This window comes from Symphalangus syndactylus, chromosome 15 (assembly GCF_028878055.3).
Source record: "Symphalangus syndactylus isolate Jambi chromosome 15, NHGRI_mSymSyn1-v2.1_pri, whole genome shotgun sequence".
In the NCBI taxonomy this organism is placed as follows: domain Eukaryota; kingdom Metazoa; phylum Chordata; class Mammalia; order Primates; family Hylobatidae; genus Symphalangus; species Symphalangus syndactylus.
The window spans coordinates 32,107,321-32,126,417 of NC_072437.2; the positions used below are offsets into that span (position 1 = coordinate 32,107,321).

General features: G+C 33.9%; 1 long non-coding RNA gene across 1 annotated transcript; it reads left to right on the forward strand.

Annotated features, from left to right (window-relative positions):
• Positions 1-1,923: 1,923 nt before the first annotated feature.
• Positions 1,924-18,172, forward strand: LOC129463932 (uncharacterized). The gene is made up of 4 exons (XR_008651351.2): positions 1,924-2,005; positions 13,213-13,277; positions 15,681-15,770; positions 17,751-18,172. It is a non-coding gene; the product is annotated as an uncharacterized lncRNA (long non-coding RNA).
• The last annotated feature ends 925 nt before the right edge of the window (positions 18,173-19,097 follow it).

Genomic DNA, 19,097 nt, shown 5'->3' on the forward strand with positions numbered 1-19,097 from the left:
AAAATCTAATTTATTAAACTTTTTTCTTATTGGTTGACTATACATAATCTAAAACTAATTAAGACAAAAGTTAGGAGTACCTTATAAATAAAAAGTAACCATCTCCGCAATGAGCATTCTATACAAATAAACTCAATATCAAAATATATTTTGAAAAATTGTAAGAGACAGGAATTAGAAACATTTAAGAAGTTAGTTGAATTTAGAGATGATTTTACAAGCCAAACATTTATATTGCTTTATGACAACCAAATATTTTCAAATAAAAAAAAAACGCAGCCTGGCATTTTTATACAGATAAGAGTTTTGTATTCTACCATTTCAGCCATTCGTGTGTAAATGAATTGCTTAAAGTGCTTAAAATAATTGAAAACAGATGAATATTTTGAGCATAATAAGCGTTCTCTATTCAAATTTTTCTTCCCTAGAAAACCCTTACTTTGGGCGGGGGATGGGTAGGACTACAAAAGTATTCTTTAGTCTAGTTGAATACCATGCATTTGAAATGAACAGATCTGAATTAATGAGGTCATGAGGTCTAAATGAAATATACAAGTCTCTCTGTGAATTTAAAACTGGATGAAAAACAGTTGGTAGGCCAATTTTTCCTCTAGACATAATAGCTCTAGCAAAGGTACTTGAAACTGGGCCTAGATGGTTTTTTAAAAACAGACTTCATTTTTAAGAGCAGTTTTAGGTTCACAGACAAATGAGGTAGAGGGTATAGTTTCCATACGTCTCCTATTCCCACATATGCACAGCCTGCCCCACTGTCAACATCCTGCACCAGAGTGGCATACTTGTTAGAATCAATTAACCTATATTGACACATCATTATCACCCAAAGTCCATAGTTTACAATAGGTTTAACTTATGGTGTTGTACATTCCATAGGCTTAGACAAATATATAATGACATGCATTCACCATTATAGCATCATATAGGGTAGTTTCAATGATTTGAAAATCTTCTCTGCTCCATTGATTTAACAATCTCTGCCCCGTAACCACTGAGTTTTTTTGCTGTCTCTGTAGTTTTGCCTTTTACTGATTGTCATATTGTTTGAATGAAATAGTGCAATGTATAGCCACTTCAGATTGGCTTTTTTCAATTACTAACATGCATTTAAGGTGTGAACTAAGGAGGTGGAAAACCAGACTGCAATGCAGTAAGACAGGCATTTATCGCGGTGGTTGAAATTGCAATTCTAGAGGCACATATTTGTCCAAAGATCAAATTGTGTTCCAAAGAGACAGAGGGGAGTAGGAAATTTTAAAAATACACTAAGGGTAATTACACAAGTTGTTTTGAAAGAATTATCACTGGTGGAAGAACCTGGCTTAGTACATGAATCTGTAGTTCCTTGATTGTTGCTATTCAGGAGTTGCAGTGTTGGTGACATTCAGCTGTTTTTCAGGATGCTATGGTTGTTGCAGTTTGGCCTAGTTCAAAGTTTCAAGGCAAACTTCTGTTTTTTTTGTTTGTTTGTTTTGTTTTTCTTTTTTGCAAGTTTATAAGCCATGCAGGTAATCCTTCTCAGAATGGCTTCTGAAATCTACTTTAGAACTCGGAACCTGAGTAACGCCATTTTGTATAGCACATTTTACAAAGGTTCCTCCATGTCTTTTCATGACTTCATAGCTCATGTCTTTTTAGCCCTGAATAGTACATTGCCTGGGTGTACTGCAGCTTATTTATCCATTCACTCTTTGAAGGATCTTAGCTGCTTACAAGTTTTGACAATTAGGAAAAAGCTGCTATAAACACCATTGTGCAGTGTTTGTGTGGACATACAATTTCAAGTCATATGAGTAAATATCAAGTAGCATGATTGCTGGATTACATGGTAAAAGTGTGATTAGTTTTGCAAGAAATTACCAAAAAGTCTTCCAAAATGGCTGTACCATTTTTTGTTCCCACCAGCAATGAATGAGAGTTCCTATTGTTTCACCTACTCGCCAGCATTTGTTGTTGTCAGAGTTTCAAGTTTGGGCCATTATAATAGGTATGTAGTGATATCTTAATATTGTTTTAATTTGCATTTCCCTAATGATGTATGATATTTTATATGTTTATTTGTCAACTTGTACTTTCTTTGGTGAGATATGTTTAGATCTTTTGTCTATTTTTTTAATATCAGGTTGTTCCTTTCTTCTTATTGAGTTTTAAGAGATTTTGTATATTTTGGATAACAGACCTTTATCAGATATATCTTTTGCAAATAGTTTCTCACAGTTTGTCAAGCCTTCATTTTTAAAATAAACAAAATTCCATAAACAAATGTCTAACTCTATAGAAAGCTAATTATTGCCCTGGGTATTGTCTCTATTTCACAACATCCAACTGCATAAACTCCTTAAGTGTTCCCAAACTCTGTGTGCATTCTAAGAATACACAATCTTCATTAGGTCAACTACTTTCTGTTTAATAAGCTGTGTTATTAATTAAATATCTTTTTTATACTGTCCTATGGAAACTCTAGGGGCCTTAAAAGGCTTTGATGTGAGCAGTGGGTTAGGAGAGATCTTTCTCCAAAGGGATATTGGAATTGACACTGGGTTAAAGACCGTAAGAGACTAGCTCTTGAATGACCTGGACGGATTATGTTAAATCGGGTAATCACTGTCAAGATATTGCCAAACGTCTACTGCTAAAATTTTCTGAAATTCTTTACTATGGGAATGCCAAATGTGTGGCACAAAGTTCTCACTTATTTGACCCCCAGACCCAAGGCAGGTATTTTAATTGAATAAAGTCATTTTTTCTGAACCAGGATGATGAATTTCTTCAGTTGAGTGCTCTAGGAAGCTGCTACCAATAGTGAGGACAGCATGACAAAAATAAAATTTGTCATTCTCACTTGGCTACTAAAATTATCTCTGCTTTCCTTCATTAATTAATGTCCTCCACTTTTTCCTTATAAACATATGAAAACAAAAAGGAGTAGATCCTTGTTTGACATATTTGAATTTCTTTTTTCCCCAGTTTTAATAACAGGAAAATTTACCACCCTTATAGCATTCATTCATTTCTGAATAAAATATCTAGATTTTACCACCTAACTGGCACTGCTGTAGACAGTGGGATGTGACCATCAATAAGCACACAAAATTTACTACTTTCATGATGCTTACTTTCCAACTGGGGAGAGTGAAGATGAATAAATAGAATATTTAGTATATTAAAGAATAGCAAATGCTAAAAGTAAAATTGAAATGTGAAATGTGGATAGGGAATGTGTATGAGGGAGGGTGGGGTATCACACATGTGGGTTGCAATCTTAGGTAGTGTGACCAAAAAATGCAACATTGAGAAAATGACTTTGGAGTAAATATGTGGAGGAGGAGTTTTGATTTGAAGCAGAAGAAAAACAAGTGCTTAAAGCCCTGCTGTACATAGCCTGAGATATTCAATGAACAGTGAGGCGTCCAGTTAATTGGAGAAGAGCAAGCAAGAACATAATTTGAGATGCTAGCAGATAGCATTTTGCATTTCCTTCATGCATTTCTATAATTATTTCATCGAATTATTTTAGTAGCTTTTTAACATAGTAGGTATGAGTACACCACTTTCCACAGGTGAAGACAGAATCAAAATGTGCTATGCTTTATCTAATGTCTAACAACTAGTAAATTGCAGCATTCCCTCGGAGATGTATAATTTTTGGAATACAAATTCATCACAAATTCTGTTACAGTACAAATGCCACTTCATGACTAAAGAAATAACTAACATCTAAAATGAAAACTATCCTGCCATGTAGCGTCCCTGGCACCTAATTCAAAACAGCATGCAGGCCACATCTTCCAAGTAAAATCACTATTTTAGCAGCTTCCGTCAAGCTAGGCTTCTTATTTGTGGTTTTGTTCATCCATGCCACAGTTCTACTTGATATATATGTCAATGAACTAGAGGAAATTTTTCACTTATGTGCATTGTATTCTCAAAGATACATTTTAAAAAATTGGAGTGAATGCTTATCAAATTACAGATTTTTTTCCTAAGAGGAATTTGAATCACAATTGATCTCAATTACAAAATAAACAGCATTTACACTGTAGATATTATCTTTAGTTTTTGTCTTTTCTTAATACCAAAGCAGATTAGTTGAAGTTCTATGAATGTTTCATTTGAACATAAAATTTAGCAGCTTTTTACACCATTAATTATTTACAAATTGGTTTCGATTTAATCAAATTTGTAACATTTTTATTTTTCTCCAAAAGAACAAATAATTTTAATTTTTTCTCACTTTAACAAAGTAGCTAGAAACCATCCTCTAGGATTGCCTATAGGGAATAATCAACCACAGATAAATATATAATTCCCTACTACTAGGGAACTTGGAAATTGCCATAGTAAAATTGCCTATTAGAGAAACAACTATAAAAATTCATCAATATCTGAAATCTAGAGGAATTTGCCATTGTGTCTTTTGATCTCGGGTTCATGTTACAAAACCCATGTTGATTTTCTCTGTTCACAAAATGTTAATACATATGGGTAAATTTCCTGGTCATCTGACACAAGTCTTTTCCTGTAAATCATTTTTTAGAAATTGAGTAGGATGACTGCCTCTACCTTTGAGCTGCCACAAGGAGCACCCAAAATAAATTTTCTATATACTTTAAAACATATGTTTAAATAAGATCATTTTTCCATTTTAGTTATATTTTTTAACTTTTATTTTAGATTTGGGGGTGCATGTCCATGTTTGTTGTATATAGGTAAACTCATGTCAAGGAAGTTTGTTGTACAGATTATTTTGTCACCCTGGTACTAAGCTTAGTACTCAATAGCTATTTTTCCTGTTCCTCTCCCTCCTCCCACCTCCACCCTCAAGGAGGCCCCAGTATCTGTTGTTCCCTTCTTTGTGTTCGTGAGTTGTCATGATTTAGCTTCCATTCATAAGTGAGAACATGCATTATTTGTTTTCTGTTTCTGTATTAGTTTGCTAAAGATAATGGCCTCCAATTCCATCCATGTTCCCAGAAAAGACACAGTCTCATTTTTTATGGCTGCATAGTATCCCATGGTGCATATGTATCACATTTTCTTCATCCAATCTGTCACTGATGGGTATTGAGATTGATTCTATGTGTTTGCTATTGTGAACAGTGCTGCAGTGAACATACACATACATGTGTCTTTATAGTGAAATGATTTATATTCCTCTGGGTATAAACTCAGTAATAAGATGGCTGGGTTAAATGGTAGTTCTGTTTTTAGCACTTTGAGGAATCGCCACACTGTCTTCCACAATGGATGAACTAATTTACATTCCCACCAACAGTGTATACTTGTTCTCTTTTCTCCACAACATTGCCACTTGCCAGCATCTGTTATTTTTTGACTTTTTACTATTAGCCATTCTGACAGGTGTGAGATGGTATCTCATTGTGGTTTTGATTTGCATTTCTCTAATAATAAGTGATATTCAGCTTCTTTTCATATGATTTTTGGCCGATGTATGTCTTCTTTAGAGAAATGTCTGTTCGTTTCCTCTGCCCACTTTTTAATGGGTTTTCTTTTGTTGTTTGTAAATTTAAGTTCCTTATAGATGCTGTATTAGAACTTTGTCAGATGCATAGCTGCAAATATTTTCTCCCATACAGTACGTTGTCTGTTTACTCTGTTGATAGTTTCATTTGCTGTGCAGAAGCTCTTAAGTTTAATTAGATCCCATTTGTCAATTTTTTGCTTTTTTTGCAATTGCTCTTGGTGTCTTTGTCATAACTCTTTGCCTGTTTCTGTGTCCTGAATGATACTACGTAGGTTGTCTTCTAGCATTTTTATAGTTTTGGGTTTTACATTTAAGTACTAAATCCATCTTGTGTTGATTTTTGTACATGGTGTAAGAAATGGCTTCAGTTTTAATCTTCTGTCTGTAGCTAGCCAGTTAACCCAACACTATTTATTGAATAGGGAGTCTTTTCCGCATTTCTTGTATTTGTCAGCTTTGTGGAAGATCAGATGGTTGTAGGTGTGTGGACTTATTTATAGGCCTCTATTCTGTTCCATTTATTTATGTGTCTGTTTTTGTACTAGTACCATGCTGTTTTAGTTAATGTAGCCCTGTGATATAGTTTGAAGTTGGGTAACAAGATGCCTCCAGCTTTGTTCTTTTTTCTTAAGATTGTCTTGGCTATTTGGGCTCTTTTTTTATTCTATATGAATTTTAAAATAGTTTTTTTTCTGGTACTATGAAGAATATCATTGGTAGTTTGATAGGAATAGCCTTGAGTCTATAAACTGCTGTAGGTAGTATGACCATTTTAATGATATGTATAGGATATCTTTCTATCCAGGAGCAAAGAATTTTTTTAAAATTTGTTTGTGACATCTCTGATTTCCTTAAGCAGTGTTTTACAGTTCTCATTGTAGAGATCTTTCACCCTCCTGGTTAGCTGTATTCCTAAATATTTTATTCTTTTTGTGGCAATTGTGAATAAGATAGAATTCCTGATTTGGCTCTCGGCTTGGTTGTTGTTGCTGTATAGGAATGCTAGCGATTTTTGGATTCTGAGACTTGCTGAAGTTGTTTATTAGCTTAAGAAGCTTTTGGGCTCAGACTATGGTGTTTTCTAGATATAGAATCATGTCATCTGCAAACAGGGATAGTTTGACTTCCTCTCTTGCTATCTGGATGTGCTTTCTTTCTTTCTCTTGCCTAATTGTTCTGGCCAAGACTTCCAATACTATGTTAAATAGGAGTGGTGAGAGATGGCATCCTTGTCTTGTACTGGTTTACAAGAATGCTTCCAACTTTTCCCCATTCAGTCTGATGTTGGCTGTGGGTCTGTCATCGATGGTTCTGAGATCAATTAAAACATATTACCCAAGTATGTTGAAAATCTACCTAGGCTTTTTCCATTGATGGGCAAAAGTAAAAATATAAAAGGTCTATTTACTTTATGAACTGTAGCAAAATGTAATAGAATATTAAAATTACCCCATATATCATGTGTAAATAGGAAGCCCTTAAGAAATTCACAAAATATACTATCAGAAAACAATTCCACAGCTTAAATACTTTATTTACATATTGAATAATCAGAGAAAGTTTTAGGATCTCAGTGGTAGTGTATCAAATCTAATGTCATTCAATATGTAAAATGCAAAAACTACATCTATCTTATTTTTATTCTTTTGAAAAATTTTTGATCCATGATCATTGGTTAAAATATTTTAAGAACTAGGCATTTTGTCAAGTGATAGAGATTTAGAATATAGGTTAAAATAACAAGTATATAAAATAAGTATCTCATAATTCTACAGAATATTCACATAACTCTTATCTCTCGATTTTGGTGCTTTTATCTACCTGGGGGAGTTTTGCTTTTTCCTTGCCTGGGTTTTTTTGGGGAGGAGGCAGGTGGGACAGAATCTTGATCACTGCAACTTCTGCCTCCTGGGTTTGAGTGATTCTTGTGGCTCAGCCTTCCAAGTAGCTGGGGTTAAAAACCTGTGCCACTATACCCAGCTAAGTTTTTCTCCTCCAGTGATCTGTGTGCCTTGGCCTCCCAAAATGCTGGAATTACAGGCAAGAGCCACTGTGCTCAGTCACATATTTCTATAACATTTTAAAAGACCTTCTGGATTGAGTTGGTTCTCATTCCTATGTATCACTTTAGGAATCTGTGTGCTAGTGCTCAGGATAGCTATTAGATTGAAACTGTCTATTCCTGTTTTTGATTAGACTGGTAAATTTTTGCACTTGGTTTATTGCTCACCAATGTGGTCCAGAAGTCAAAAACAATCTTTAATATACAATAGGTATTTTTTAAATTATATTAATCAAATAACACAAATTAAAAGCTATGATATTTTGGTAGATATTGTAGAGCAATAGAAATAGTTACAAAAAGCCTTTTATAGATTTGATGGTATAAAATGACACTAGTAATACAACATGTTGCATGATATTTTGCAGCATACAAAAATGCTGATATAAAATGAGGATGCTCTAAGCAAAAATGGGTAGAATTTCTTTGTGGATTTTTGTTTGTTTTTGTTTTGTTTTGTTCTTCTTTTTGAAACCGAATCTTGCTCTGTCACCCAGGCTAGAGTACAGTGGCACCATCTCAGCTCACTGCAACCTCTGCCTTCTGGGTTCAAGCAATTCTTCTGCCTCAGCCTCCCAAGTAGCTGGGATTACAGGCATGTGCCACAATGCCCGGCTAATTTTTGTATTTTTAGTAGAGATTGTATTTCACCATCACGTTTGCCAGGCTAGTCTCAAACTCTTTAACTCAGGTGATCTGCCCGCCTCAGCCTCCCAAAGTGCTGGGATTGCAGGCGTACAACACTGCGCCCAACCTGTTTTTAAAATATAATTGAGCATTAATATATTTAACATGGAGCTACTGCTTTCTTAATAAAAATAACTTAAAATTGCATGAACACATAAAAATCCCTCACATATCTTCCTAATAATAAAAACAAATAATATAAACATTTATTTCATGCAACTATAATTAAATTACATCTATCCGTGATTTAATATTGATTCTTTTAAACATAATATGTAATAATTAAGTTTAAGAATCTCATTACAACATTGCAACAATTAAAAGACTCTTATGTGTAACCTATGTTCCTAGGCCTATAAGTTATCAAAAAAGTAAATGAGAATTTATCATTGTTAAATATGACAATAAGTGGTCAACATGGCAAAATGGCAATTATATGAATGAGCCAATTGAGAATTAGGCGAACTAAAAGGAAACTAAGGAGTATCCTTTAACCAATAATCTCCTTGAAGGCAGAAGCTGTACCATGTTCATTCTAATTGTAGTTATGATCATGCTGCCTATCACATTAGAAATAATACATATTTGTTAAAATGATTTATGATATTTTAATTGGTTTTCCTAATGATTCAGATGGTATGTAGTATGAACACATACGATTCCCTGTCTGCTTTTTTCCAGCTGTTTTTGGTATTTGACTGAGCCTCCTTCCAAAGAATAAAGAAATGATGGAAACAAATGAAAACATTATGGCTAATATTCAAAAGCTATGCCATTACCTAAAGTTGTGTAAGCTAACTGGAAAGAGATCCTGTGCCTGTCCGACTTAATTGTAACACTGCAAATATTAATACCAGTGTTCAAGAGGGCATGAGCAGGAATGGAAACCTACAAAGGTAAAGGGCATAGCACATATTTAGGAATGAAAGGCTACACTCATGTTAAAAAAGGTTTCATTGGACTAATTCTATGTTAAACAACTTAGATCCCAAAGTAAAACAGTATACAGAGTAAGAATGTACTAGAGATGCCAGCACAGGTCATCTGGTAATGGGGACAGAAATATAATTCAATTTATTTGGGTTTATTACATATTAATATTGATATGCTGCTTTTACGTGTCTGTCTTTTTACTTTCATATATCTGGTTCTGAAACAATCTGATTTTTAAAACTAACAATAACGTGTGCTGAGCCTGCATGATGAAGCACAGACCCTGAAATGCATTCTCTAAGGTAAAGAAGACCATCTGTGAGTCCACTTAAGACACAGCCAAGCTATGTTCTACTAGATTGGAAACAAATTACATTTCTTATGTGAAATATCTACACAAGGTATCATCAATATGTGTTCTTCCTGGCTTTATGTTTTCAGTCCATTGTCCAGGAAGATAATTTATATAGCATTCATAATTGTATCTTCCATAGTCTATAGACTTTTAGCTCACTATGTGGGTTCCTTTCATTAGGGTTACATACACTTGTTATGAGAACCATGATCCAGGCACTAAAAACATCCTTGTTTAACAATGCCCAGAATGACTATTTATAAATAATGTTTTTTAGACAAGAAGAGTAAACTATAAGTATTGGAGGTGAAGGATATGTTCATTAGGATATGTTAATTTTGTGTTTTTTGGCTGCATAAATGTCTTCTTTTGAGAAGTATCTGTTCATGTCCTTCGCCCACTTTTTGATGGGGTTGTTTTTTTCTTGTAAATTTGTTTGAGTTCATTGTAGATTCTGGATATTAGCCCTTTGTCAGATGAGTAGGTTGTAAAAATTTTCTCCCATTGTGTAGGTTGCCTGTTCACTCTGATGGTAGTTTCTTTTGCTGTGCAGAAGCTCTTTAGTTGAATTAGATCCCATTTGTCAATTTTGGCTTTTGTTGCCACTGCTTTTGGTGTTTTAGACATGAAGTCCTTGCCCACGCCTATGTCCTGAATGGTATTGCCTAGGTTTTCTTCTAGGGTTTTTATGGTTTTAGGTCTAACATGTAAGTCTTTAATCCATCTTGAATTAATTTTTGTATAAGGTGTAAGGAAGGGATCCAGTTTCAGCTTTCTACATATGGCTAGCCAGTTTTCCCAGCACCATTTATTAAATAGGGAATCCTTTCCCCATTGCTTGTTTTTGTCAGGTTTGTCAAAGATCAGATAGTTGTAGATATGTGGCATTATTTCTGAGGGCTCTGTTCTGTTCCATTGATCTATGTCTCTGTTGTGGTACGAGTACCATGCTGTTTTGGTTACTGTAGCCTTGTAGTATAGTTTGAAGTCAGGTACATGGATGAAACTGGAAAACATCATTCTCAGCAAACTATTGCAAGGACAAAAAACCAAACATCGCATGTTGTCACTCATAGGTGGGAATTGAACAATGAGAACTCATGGACACAGGAAGGTGAACATCATACTCTAGGGACTGTTGTGGGGTGGGGGGAGGGGGGAGGGACAGCATTAGGAGATATACCTAATGCTAAATGATGAGTTAATGGGTGCAGCAAAACAACATGGCACATGGATACATATGTAACAAACCTGCACATTGTGCACATGTACCCTAAAACCTAAAGTATAATAATAAAAAAAAATTAAAAAAAGGATATGTTAATTTTACATTGTATACATATATCATAGCATCACTTTGTACCCCATAAATATAAACAATTATAATTTGCCAATATAGAATAAAATAAAAAATAAACAAAAGAAAAATGACAAATCATAATATAATGACAACTATGAATCTTTTATGGATAACAATACAAAAATTTGAGAGCATCTGAATAAAATTATCATGTAAACTCCCAAATTTCTTCACTTTAGTTATTTAAGAACACTTAGGCAATGGCATCTTTTGTATTCTTCTCTGTCCTCCTTTTGCTCATTCTTATTCAACTGATATTCTTCAATAAACCTTGTGCCGCATTTATCCCAGAGCATTCTAATTTGTGTCACTTCCTTAGATTAGATGCTTGCTAAAAACCAACGAAGATTCCTAATCTCTGCATAGTATCAAGTCAAAGCTTACTTTCTCCACAAAGTCTTCATTGATGAAGCTCCTCAGGAAGTTTGCTTTCCTCCAGTACAATTTTCTACTTACCTATAACTTGTGGCTACCTTCTCTTTCTATTTTCTTGGCACTAATTTATGTTTTACTGCCTGCTATTGCTGTTTTACTTTTATTAACTATGTTGCATCTGAATGAAATGATAGAGGGGACATTATTATTTTTATTGGACAAAGGATATTTCAAATTATTTACCAATTGGGAATACATTTCTCTGTTAACATAAAACTACATACCATTTAACTTCTTCTGTAAAATTCTATTCAATTATGTGAATTGTATTTGAAAAATATGAGTTATAGTGCTTTATATTAGAAAATAGTAAAAACTCAAATACATTTATCAGGAATTATGTTTTTAATGTAATGGACTTTCATGCAATAATGCAAGGATACACAGATTATTTCTAAGAGTATTCTGCTTTTTTCTGAATTATAAGTTACTTGATTATTACTAATGTAATTGAACTAGTTAGCTTGCGAAAAGAATATGAAAAAGCAAGAAGATTACTAGTTTTTGAGTATCTATAACATACAAGACATGAGCTAGGTGAATATATCTATGTATTTGATTAATTTTTCCTTAAATTTCTCAAGGTAGGGATTTTTACTACATTTTTAAATGCCATTTTTTGTTTAGACAACGTCCTCTTACAGGACTTCATTTTCCAAGCAATAGCTTATGTTAAAGATTAGGTAGAAGAGTGGGTAAATTTACTTAGTTCTCTGTTGCCCCATAGGCAGGTGAGCTGAAAATATTTTTTAATCTACACATTACCTAGCTTCTTTGACTTGAAAGAGTTGAAATAAATATATAACATGAATGTTCATTTTTTTGACACTAGTTATAGCTCACTAAATCTTAATAAATGAAGTCTGCTGTTAATGTTAGCAGAATATATACCTTATCTTCTTAAGTCAACATTGCTGGACTATTTCATGAGTTTTGAATACCCATCTTTGCATTTGAAACAGCATTAGTCAACAAAAGCATCCACTTACCAAGATACCTTAGGTTTGCAATAGATGTTCATTATTTACCTTTCTAAACACTCAGCTTCTTTCAAAGGCCCTGACAAGCCAAATAAACCAGCTATTCCTCATGCAGGAGAGTGTATGAGCATGGCTTTTGTTCTTTCAATTGCAAGAGATACATGGAAAAAAAGATTTCTTGAGAGATTTGTGAGGTGCAGGTTTTATTTGATAATCAGACACCATTTTGACTGAATGGAAAAGAAATATACAGCATTTTCTATCGCTTATGCAGTCTTTTTGCCTTCTTTATCCCAAAATCACCAGTAAAATCAATTGAGGAATTCATAAAGTTAATTAAGAACTTCATAAAGATGGAATGGCAAAGGCTTTTGACTTCAGTTGTTTTCAGTTCTGGAGTAATGAATAATTCTAATGTACTCAAGTATTTTTTAACTGGTGATAATTATTAGTATTTATTTGTGTTCTAAAAGTTGGCTTATTTTCATGTTTGTTGGTTGGTAGGTTTATAAGGGCATGCATTTGTCAGCGATCACATTTTACAGAGTGCCGAGGACCAGGCTATATAATTTGGTTTATTGAATGCCAGCAGGACACCATGTAATTTTAGAAGCTCAATGTGCTATTGTTGATGAATATTATGATGATGGTTGGTGTATTTTTTTTATTATCTGTACAACACTAGTAATATCTTATTGCTTTAAGTTTTCAATGCAACAAAATAAATGTCACAGCCATATGGAATACATTACATTGTGTACAATATGAGCAAAAACATTTAGAAAGTATCTTTAAAAATTAAAAATAACAAAATAATACATGGATCTAACAACATACTGAAAAATCAAATATACTCTCAAGGCATGAACTTTATTGTTTTTGCTATTTTTATTATAGAGTATCTGTCTCTTCGCTTCCTGAGAATCTGTCGTGATTAAATAGTGAATGAAAGAAACTGAATGGTATGTAACTGGCTTTTTCAAATAAAGCTAATTACAAGTAGCCACAGAGCAATGGATGAACATTGTAATTAAAAAGAATTGCACAGATAATCCTATGAAAATTGCAGAGATAAGGGTAGATATTTATTTTTGATGAAATAATAAGCCAGGGCTGAATTTCAGTTTTTGAGGCTCATAAGAGTAATATAATTCTAAACAAAATATTTCTTTTTAGCATTTTAAGTTATTATGCAAATATACTTATAAATAATTTAATTATTGGTCATTTGTTTTATTGAGTAGGTGTACAAAATGATTTTCATCAATTAAAAAAGAATACAAGGAAGCTATTTTTCAAAACAACTAAAATTCTACTTAAGCCAATAGCTTCCATTTAATACCATGAATACCTAGAAATATTTTCTCCTCAGCTTTTTGACTCTGCATGACAGACAGCTTTGTCAATTTAACTTTTTGTACACACATTTTTGATATCGTGACACTACTCTCTGAGGGCTAAACTATGTGGAGATAAGTTGTTTTAGAATATTTAAAAGATACCTTAAAATCACAGTGTTGCCTTTTAAAAATAGTTTATTGAAGGCATCTTAAAAATGATAAGGCACTAAATTTGCATTGCATTTTAGCCTGAGGATTAGCTTTAGAAAGTTCTTGGGCTAGGAGGCTGATCACCTCACATATCCTGGAAATATTTAATCAACTCCTCTCTACTACACCCCTAAGAGCAATTCCTTACCATTCTAAATGCACACATGCAACTCGGAAATGCCCAAGAAGAAGAGATAGAGCATAAAGGCTTCTTTGCTGGGCACCTCCAACATGAGGATCTCAAGTGCCAAGGGCCTAGTTTTGATAATATGGGAAGAAATAGAAGAGAGTAACTGTATTTCATCTCCAGACACCTCTTGCTCACTGTTGCCGGGAAATGTTACAGACTTTGCATCATTTGTCTGTATGTGTCATTTCATTCATTTTAAAACTCCCTTTAACAGATCTAATTTTTTTAATTGAGAGGTAAAAAGTGGATATATTTTCAGTGTACTTATCTGATTTTTTAAAACGTGTAAACATGACTATCAATAATGTAGTAAACACTGACTCCTTTCTTCTTATATATTCATATACCTAATATTTCCTAGTAATGTTCTAGTTCAGTTTTTAACTTTTTCTCTTATTATTTTGTCTTTTGTTGATACTTTATACTTTCATATTACTTTATCTATTAAAATATATTTAAAATTTATTTATTCATTTATTTAAAATTCATATTATATAATTTAAGCACAATATAATATTTAACAAAGTAATAAAATTGATTCATAATAATTATCTTATCAAATTTAGAGAAAGAGGCTATATATAAGAAAACAGTATATATTCTATATGAGAAAGGCAGGGCTTGCTCTTGCTCAAGCCCTGTTTCTAGGCCATGAGACATCTTTCTATAAATTAGAAAAATGGTTCTTTTTATGGATGGATCCAGCTCTGCAGCTAAAAATCTTAATGAATAGACAGTGCTTTATGTGCAGGAAAATGGTACTGGATGCATGACTTGAAGTAGAGCACACAAGCTTAATTCCATCTCCTTTATTCCCCTTGGTCAGGAACCTCTGTGTAATGCAAAATTCATACATATATATGATCATATTGCTTGTAGCACTCCTTCTAACCTCTCTATAGCACAATATAAATTTAAAAGTAAAAGTTAGAAATAATGTCACAAAATTACTTCACTTGCAAGATATATTAGTTTGTCAGGCCAAAATTTCTACCCATATCCAACTATACATACTCATTTCTACAACTTGCCTTTGCAAATGAGAAATAACTATGCTTCTTTTGATGCAACCCCTCTGAACTGAGACAACGATCTCTTTATATCTCATTTACTAAATGTCCTTTAAAATATGTAGAAGCACTTAAGCTTTCTATAAAGACCTTAGCACAAAACAAAATAGAAAGTAGAATGTGTTCACGAACTTATTTCTCTTTATCAGCCCGAATTTAGTCTATGGAAGCCAACAGTATTTGAACTTTCTTAGTGCAACTCTCAGAGAAACAACACAAGAGTGTGACATAATGGGTACTAGAATCACATTTCCAACAATTTTATAAGTTTCCTATTCTCCTGAGTACTTCCTCTTAAACAAACAAAGTATTTAATTCACTTCCATCCAAACAAATTAAGAAAACAAGTTTCCTCTGGACTTTGCCTCATTTTGTTCTACAAATCTCTTCCAAAATTAAAACCTCTTATGACAGATATACACCCCTGTATTTTACATGGTATTACTCTTGGAATTCTATAACCCTCATGACAGATGTATTACATTCCTTTCAAATTGCTTGCATTTCCCTCAACTTTTGAAGTTATCTCAATGAATTCTTTTCTTGCTGTTCTAGGAATTTGCTGGACCACTGTGCCCAGAATTGGTTCCTTCCAGTGGGTTCTTCATCTCGCTGACTTCAAGAATGAAGCTGTGGACCCTCGCGGTGAATGTTACAGTTCTTAGAGATAGTGTGTCTGGAGTTTGTTCCTTCAGAGGTTCAGATGTGTCCAGAGTTCCTTCCTTCTGGTGGGTTCGTGGTCTTGCTGACTTCAGGAATGAAACCACAGACCTTCACAGTGAGTGTTACAGCTCTTAAAGGTGGTGTGTCTGAGTTGTTTGTTCCTCCCGGTGGGTTCGTGGTCTGACTGACTTCAGGAGTGAAGCCGCATACCTTAGCAGTGAGTGTTACAGCTCATAAAGGTAGTGAGGACCCAAAGAGGGAGCAGCAGCAAGATTTATTGTAAAGAGTGAAAGAACAAAGCTTCCACAGCGTGGAAGGGAACCCGAGCAGGTTGCCGCTGCTGGCTCTGGTGGCCAGCTTTTATTCCCTTATTTGGCCCTGTCCACATCCTGCTGATTGGTCCATTTTACAGAGTGCTGACTGGTTCATTTTACAGAGTGCTGATTGGTGCGTTTACAATCCTTCAGCTAGATACATAGCGCTGATTGTTATCTTTTTACAGAGTGCTGACTGGCGCATTTACAATCCTTTAGCTAGACAGAAAAGTTCTCCAAGTCCCCACTCGACCCAGGAAGTCCAGCTGGCTTCACCGCTCACCATTTCTCATTTCTCCACTGAAATATTTCAAAATGCCCTGTCCTGTAGCTGCCTGTCAGGTTGTAAATATCAGTTCAGTAACATTTATAAAGAACTTACAATGTAGAGGCCTTATGCCAAAGTGTCTTTCATATTTAACAACCCAGGCAACAACAGTAACATCATCAAGAATAAATATTATCATTTACTCTTAATCCTTTCTAGGTAATGCCCCACTTCTTTTGATCACGCCCGACGTATAGAAAAAAAATGTGACTCTCTCAAATTCCAATTCTTTTCTCCTCTCAGTGCTATATGTATAACCCACCTAATCTCCAAAGTTTATATCCAAAGATCACATTTCATTGTTTATTTGCTTCGATCACTTAGAATTTTGATAATAAAATTCTCTTTTGAAATGCTCTTCTTTCTTTTGTTGCCATGACACTAGTATCTCTCTGAGTCTTCTTTATATGATGAAACTTTTCTACCCATGATCCAACAGACTAATTTTCCTTTATTTACATTTAAATCATTTTCACACTAGGTTATTTCTTAAACTCTCTTCCCTCTTCATATTCTGTGTTCTCTTGTGTACTCCAAAAAGAACGTCAATAATCATGAGCACAGAGAAAACCCTGTTTTCTCTCTTTGCACATTTCAAAAAGAGTAAGAATGATCAGGCATGCTATAGTAATTTTGTGTTTATTGGCTAATATTTGAAGTGTTTAATAAGAATCATTTAAAATGGTTACTCCCACCGGTATGTCTTTAGGGTTATCTACAGGAATGCTACTAACCATGAAGGTTTTATACAAGGATACAATTCTCTACTTTTTAATGAGTTCTTGTCTTTCCTAACAGTTGCATTGGCAGTGATTAATTTTAGTTTATTTCCCATATTAAATATAGATTGTGCATTTCAAAAGAGAAATGCTTAGTATCTCAAATATTGGCCACTAACCCTTAGGTACTCATTTATTTTCTGCTTCTGCAGATTACTGAACTGGCTAATTACCTCAAAGCACTGTGTCAAGAACTCATTTCTGTTAAATGCCGATAATGTTTGAGTAGCAATAAGTGTTTATCTACAAGATGTTTTTGTAGAATCCAAATGCACTATATATGTCATTTCATAACAAATAAAAGAAAAAAATTTAAATCCTACACAAAGCTCTTGGTGATAGTATAAGTTTCTCTGTCTACAGTGGCCTTGATTATGACAGCATGGATTAACAATCACCAAAGCCAGATATAAATTGTAATTGATAAAATAGAGACAGCTGGTTCATGAATATAAGAACATAAGAGTTGGGCATTGACTGATTGGAATGACATTTTTTGGATTAAAAAATTTATAAAATTTTTATTTTTTCTTTGCTTCAGAGAATAGAGAAAAAACATGGTTTTCTGAAAAACAATTCTGCAAAAACATTGACATTAACAAAAAAACACACCCTCTTGGAAAAGAGGATAACATGTTGGTCAATGGTTAAATTATATTTACTTTGATATGTCTCTGCAGGTTAAATCAATACCTGTATGAAGCTTGAAGTTCACATTTATTATGGAGGGCACTTGTAAAAGTGTATTTGAAGCCTGTAAGAGCCAGAAGGACTCAGTCATACGCTACCTTCTGTGCCTAATGTTTTCCTTTGAACTAGGGAGAGACGTGAACATACAGTCTGTTATTGTAGCTTGTGCACAAAGACTCAAATAAGAAAGATGTGGGTGTCTGTATAAGAAAAGGTTTAGAAAACTCGGCATATTTTCTATGAATGTTAAGAACTTGTATTATTGTAATTCTGTAAGTCTAAATGCAATTGAAGGAAACAAACACCTCTATGTCTAATGAGATTAACTGAAACATAATTGAACAAAACTGGAAATAAAGAAAAATCTATCAAATAATTAAGAAATAATGCTATTTTCTTCTTATGAAGTCATAATGTTCTATCATTTTTAAATTAAGAAAGTAGTAACTCCAATATAAAGCACCTATAGCAGTGATCTCAGGCACTTCATTACCTGATATAATACCTTATAGTGTAAAACTGTTGAGATCTAAAAATATGCAACCAGTTAAATCTGCCTCCTTATTTATTTTAAGACAGTATTAAAATCATGACATTGAAAAGAATAATAATACGATATGACATAATGTGATGTGATATGACATACATAATATAATATATCATATCTTACTCCACATTTTGGGTTACTTGCAGAATGCTAGTATTGAACTTGGGTTGAATTCTTCGGAACAGAATGATATGGCTCAGAAAGAAAGGGAGTTAAACTAAATCCAGTGACAATCTCAGGCATTCCAGGAGGAGATATTGTATAATTAAAAATACAGAATTTGCCGAGGTGGGTGGATGATGAGGTCAGGAGATTGAGATCATCCTGGCTAACATGGTGAAACCCTGTCTCTACTAAAAATAAAAAAAAAAATTTAGCCGGGTGTGGTGGCATGCGCCTGTAGTCCCAGCCACTTGGGAGGCTGAGGCAGGAGAATTGCTTTAACCTGGGAGGCAGAGGTTGCAGTGAGCTGAGATCACGCCACTGCACTCCAGCCTGGGTGACAGAGTGAGACTCCATCTCAGAAAACAAAAAACAAAAACAAAACCCAGAATTTATGATAAGAGTAATTAAACACATATAAAATCATACATATCACTGTGTTGATGCATACTATTCTGAAGTTGTCTGTACTTGATTAAAAAAAAAAAA